This window comes from Diabrotica virgifera, chromosome 8 (assembly GCF_917563875.1).
Source record: "Diabrotica virgifera virgifera chromosome 8, PGI_DIABVI_V3a".
Classification (NCBI taxonomy): domain Eukaryota; kingdom Metazoa; phylum Arthropoda; class Insecta; order Coleoptera; family Chrysomelidae; genus Diabrotica; species Diabrotica virgifera.
In genome coordinates, this window is record NC_065450.1 from 188,293,724 (window position 1) to 188,299,731 (window position 6,008).

Consider the following 6,008-nt stretch of genomic DNA (forward strand, 5'->3'; position numbering starts at 1 on the left):
AAAAACGAACAATCCCTAAAGATCGGCAAAACAGCATCATAGTGCCGTTGCAATATACAAAAAAGGAGACATGTAAATTGCGATAACTATAGAGCTATATGTCTGTCATCGGTATGCTTTAAAATATGTATATACGAAAATAATCGAGAAGTGATTAAGACAAGAAGTAGAAATGGAGTTGGGAGAAGAACAAGCGTAACCCCCTCTGTGGCTCAGTGGTAAGAGCGCCTAACCTTTGGATCGAAAGTTCCGAATGGTAGTGAGTTCGAATCTCACCAGGGTCAGAAATTTTTTCATTTATTATAAATTAATAAATGAAAATAGTTTCTGTCCTTGTGAGATCGGTACTCACCGGAGGGACCGCAGACGTTCAGATACAATTAAGCGTCTCTTTGCAAAGACAATGACGTCGACTTTGCAAAGTAACAAGATACTTACTCAACACACACACACTACACATTACACCTGACTTAGTTATAAGTTATAAAATTATGTGGCTAAAGGTTCTATTTCTAAACAAGGCCAGAATGACATTTAGACCAAGAACACATAAGGACAAATATATATATATATATATATATATATATATATATATATATATATATATATATATATATATATATGTTACAGTTCAAGTTGATTCTCAGTTAGAGTTGACTCCAACTAGTTGGAGTCAACTCCAACTGAAACGAGCAGTAAAAGTTGATTTTAAAAATTTAAATCAACTTTTACTAGTTGGAGTTTACTCTTCCTGGATCGATTCAGTAAATGTTGATTATACGAGAATCTCAAGTGCATTTTTGATGAGTGTGCTTTTCTTTGTTTTGACCGTTTCAACTACTTATTAGTATAGTCTGTAACGTCGCCCCCGTTAGGTAAATTATTCTGATTCGATTTTTTGCACAAACTTACTCAAAGAAATACATCCGTATAACAATCCTTATAACAAATACACAGGGTGTCACGCGGTACCGCGGTCGAAAAATTGTTTAACCAATTTTTGTTAACCAAATTCACAAAAATAATTTTTATCTACTCTATTTCATATTATTTAAAGCAGCGGTTCTCAATCTGTGGTACATGTACCACCGGTGGTACATATCATTATTTGCTGTGGTACACAAAACACACAAAAACTTAAAATAGTAGTAAATAGTAAGTCTTGATTACACTAGGGAACAATTTGGAACGCAATTTCTGTTGAGTTAGATTTTTTAGCTGTTTTCTATAGAATTGGGCATGCTGATTTCGAAACTGTTTTTAGTTTTCTTCTATCACGTCACGTTCGTTTTCTATGTGGGTGTTGATGATGACTGAGTGCTGGAAATGGTGCGCTGATAACTGCAACTGGTCTAGACTCTTCTGTTCATTTACGTCTGTTATATTGTGGTGAAACGTTGGATGTCGGTTAGCAGTATTTAGTATATCGTTACTGAAGTGTATAGAACGACTTATTGTGTTTGAACTGACACGTTTCCTTATGGCTACCTCTGCTACTACACCTCATAAGTGCGAAAACAGCCCCGATTCGTTTTGTTATATATGTGGCAGTTTTTACCATTCTCAGTCAAAGGACAAACATCAGTAGATTTGTCAGACAACCATATTTTACCTATCTTAAAGTGAAACTTGGTGATCAAGATAAGGCATGGGCACCTCATAAAGTGGGATATGGGCACTCAATGGGAACCTTAGTTTAAAAAGTTGACGTGATAGATAAAATCTGAGGATATTCTAAGATTCAGACGCCAGAAATTAGTGTAGGACAAGTGTCAGATCTAACTCAACAAAAAATGAGTTCCCCAGTGTTATACAATCTAAAAATATAGAAATATAATAAAAGAAACTTTAGATGGTACATGACTCAAAAAGATTGAGAGCCGCTGATGTAAAGGTTTTATTGTGTGAAAATTGTAAATATAGATAGCAGTACATGAAGGGTTTAAAGTGTGTCTGAAGTAACAATCTATTTTGTATGAATATAATTGCGAAACACTACAGAATTTTACTTTTTGACATAAATTTTATTAATAATAAGATAAATTTTGTTCAATATTTTTAATAATTAAAGTAAATAAATTTTAATTTCACTCAAATAAATAATCGATTGCTGCCATTGACCACTTACATTCAATCTCGGTTAATTTGATTAATAATCGCGGCAGGTAAAGTAACATTCTTCTTTCAATACAACAAAGTGTTACTTTACTGCCGAAAATGAGGGCAAATGAGTACAATAATGAATGATTTTAGTGAAGTCATAAACTAAAAAAATCAAAGATTAAAGCTACCTCTATAAGATCCTGAAGAAACTTTTGTCATTATTTCATTAATAAGATATTATTTTTAATTATCAACAATGAGCGCTAAGCGTGTATTGAGGCGGCCGCCAATGTGAGTGCGAGTGAGATTCACCATTGGACGGCCGGAATACACCATTGATAATAATTATAGATAAAGCTTAGTAATAAAATCGTGACAAAAAATTTCTGCTAGATCTTGTAGAGAGGGCTATAAACTTTGATTTGGTCACTTTCTGACTGTCATAATAATGGATTTTAACCGAGTTATTAAGCCTTGAAAATGGCTATTTTCGAATTTGTCAAATTCTAAATCGCGTATAACTCGACAACAATCAATTTTAGCGAAAAATCGCAAAATACCTTTTTTTGCTCAGCATAACCCAAATGATCTAAATAAAAATTACTCAAAGTGAAAAAATTATTTTTGTGAATTTGTCTAAAAAAATTGTTTAAACAATTTATCGATCAAGGTACTGCCTGGCACCCAGTAGATTTGTTATAAGGACCTCTTTTTTAGTAAGTTTCTGCAAAAAATTCTAATCGGAGTAATTTACCTAACGGGGGCGACGATATGGCCTAGACTAATTTGAACATATTCAGTAACATTTAATTTCTAGAATCGGCTGTTTGTGTGAATCAGAATCAACTTTTACTAAATGGCATTGGGAAGAGTATACTTTTCCTAGTTGGAGTCTACTTTTACTAGTAAATGTTGAATATAAATCTTCATTTTATATTTATAATCAACTTTTACTGAAATCAGCCGTTAGAGTTGACTCCAACTAGTTGGAGTCAACTCCAACTGGATAATCAACTTGAACTGTAACATATATATACATTTAGCCATATCTTTATTTTTTTAAATAAGATTTTTTGCATCTGGTTTTTGTAACACTTCAGAAAAAGTCACGCGTCGCCACTGGATCAAAATATATAACTATAGTGATACCGACTGTGTTCTATGCAAGTGAAAACTGGACAATTCTGGAAAAACATAAGAGCAGGATAAATGCAATGGAGATGAGACACATAAGAAGGATATTTGAAAAGACAACATGGGATAGATTAAGCAACGAGACTATATTAGGGGACTATATTCTTGGCCAACCAAGAACCAATAATGAATAAACTAAGGCCGATGCCACATTATGCGTTTTGACCGGATGCGTTTCCGACGCATCCGGTGAAAACGCATAGTGTGACAGATCGGTCCGGTTGCGTTGGAAGCGGATGCGTTTTGAGTCATCGGTACGCGCTTACTACCTGCACCAGACTAAACGCATAGTGTGACAGGTCGGTCCGGTTGCGTTGGAAACGGATGCGTTTTCACCGCATCCGTTTAAAACGCATAATGTGGCATCGGCCTAACAAAGAGACAAATGAACTGGTATGGGCATTTGATGAGAATTCAACCCAAGAGAATTACAAGAAAAGTTCACGAAGCAAAGAACATCGTAAAAAGAAAGAGGCAGACCAAAAAAATGGATACAGCAAGTAGTAGAAGCGGGAAAAGTTAAGCCAAAATAATGGCAGGAAATGGAAGAGTAGGGTGAATGGAAATTAAGATTATCCCAAATTCGACACCCTCTAAGGCCGATGCCACATTATGCGTTTTGAACCGCATCCGTTTCCAACGCAACCGGACCGACCTGTCACACTATGCGTTTAGTCTGGTGCAGGTAGTAAGCGCGTACCGATGACTCAAAACGCATCCGCTTCCAACGCAACCGGACCGATCTGTCACACTATGCGTTTTCACCGGATGCGTCGGAAACGCATCCGGTCAAAACGCATAATGTGGCATCGGCCTAAGGGTAAAAGGAAGGCGAGAAAGTGTTTGATTGCACTGTGTTGAATACAATGTTTTTGACTTATAGAAAGATCTGCTGTGTAGAGTATAGGTAGATAATAGGCCCAAGCAGTGGCGGCTCGTATCACTTTAAGTAGGTAGTGCCAGAATTCGGGCAGCTGCCTAAATTTTTAGAGTATAAAATAGAAATTAAAAAAAATAGGTACGGATACTTTTACATTATGTAGATATATACCATTTCTGGGGTGTCAAGAAATTTAAACATTTAAAATGCATTCAGTGATTGATTTGACATCATGTCCGTCCAACAAGTAAAATCTCCAAAATCTCTCAACTTATTGCCCTTTACACAAATATCGGACAACTATAACTAACTGAAATTCACCAGCGACGCGACGTCTGTCGTTTCATCGGCAATCACTGCAACACAAAGATAATTTTCAATTTCTTTCCTTATTTCCTCGTTATAAACATCTAAGATTCACTGAAGGCGTTTATTTTGTGTAGTTTTGAGGTACATGTTTTTTTAAAGATTTGGAACTTTGAATATGAACCTAAGTCGTTGTCTATAATTCGGCTAACATTGAACAGTTCCATAAAGATGCCTCTATTTTCTGAATTTTCCTTTTCGTCGTGATTTCTCAAAACTAACTCGAAAGCTTCACAAATAGTCCACTAAAATTTTACATTTTTTAGGCCGTACCTTGCATTTCTTAGAGGAGTCAATTTTATTTCTTTAATGTGTAGGGGGGATCAGTAGAAGCTTAAGTTCAAGTTTTTAGGGTCGCCATCCTTGTCCCCCGGTCGCCATCTTGGAAACGGGGTGCAAAGGGGTTTTGCGCTATATCTCGTAAACTACCAACCCTACGGAAAATTTATTAAAACATAAAATGTAGAAAATTAAATTTTACACAATTTTGTTTCTATTACTTTTTATCGTCAAGTGACCAACAAAAAAGATATAACCAAAAATATGTAAAAATTTTTTAACAAATTTCCTTTTGGATGTTATAACTTTTTTTCAGTTCATTTTAAAATAAAATAACATTATAGCAATTTTGTAGAGGGTTTTTCAGCGAACAATTTCCACTATAAATTTGTTTAATTCTATTTATTTACAGTAGAACGTCAATAATCCGGATTAGTTGGGACCGGACCCCATCCGGATTATCAAATTATCCGGAATATCGAAATTACCTAAAAAAAGCCAGTATACACATTAAAGTACAACAAACGTTTTAAAATTGTATGTTTTCTCTTGTACAGTAAAGTGTCTAAAAATAGAGGTGAAATTAATCAAAACACTTTTTTTATGTTTAAACACTGTATTGTAATTAATTTATAATAGCAGCATGTGTACAGTAAAAAACATCAGACATTATTTGGGCTTTTAAAAAATGTGTAAAATATTTTTGAACTGCGGTAGAGGTTCGTTTTTCGCACCTAAGTTCTTAATTTATTTTAAAGGAATCAGATATTTTTGCTAGATACAAATCCGGATTATTGACGGTCCGGATTTTTGACGTCCGGATTATCGACGTTCTACTGTATATAGGTTTTACAGCGCTCCAAACTTGACTAGATTCTCGAATGCTCATAGTGATACAATAAAATCAAAAGTTAGGCTTACTTTTCTATCTATACCTATATATTTTTTATTCATACAATTTATTATGATTTTAACATTCCTATGCTATTATTAATCTGTTTTTGACCTTTCTTCCCACTATAAAACTTATAACTCTAAGCATATATAGAAAAGGCCCAAGAAGTTATTTGAGGACAAATTCGCCGCTTCAGAAGAAGAATGACGCAACCGCAAAATGCAAAATTCTTAAGCAGAGCAAAAAAACGATTTTTGATATCAAAATCATAAAGTATGATAAAAATTAGCC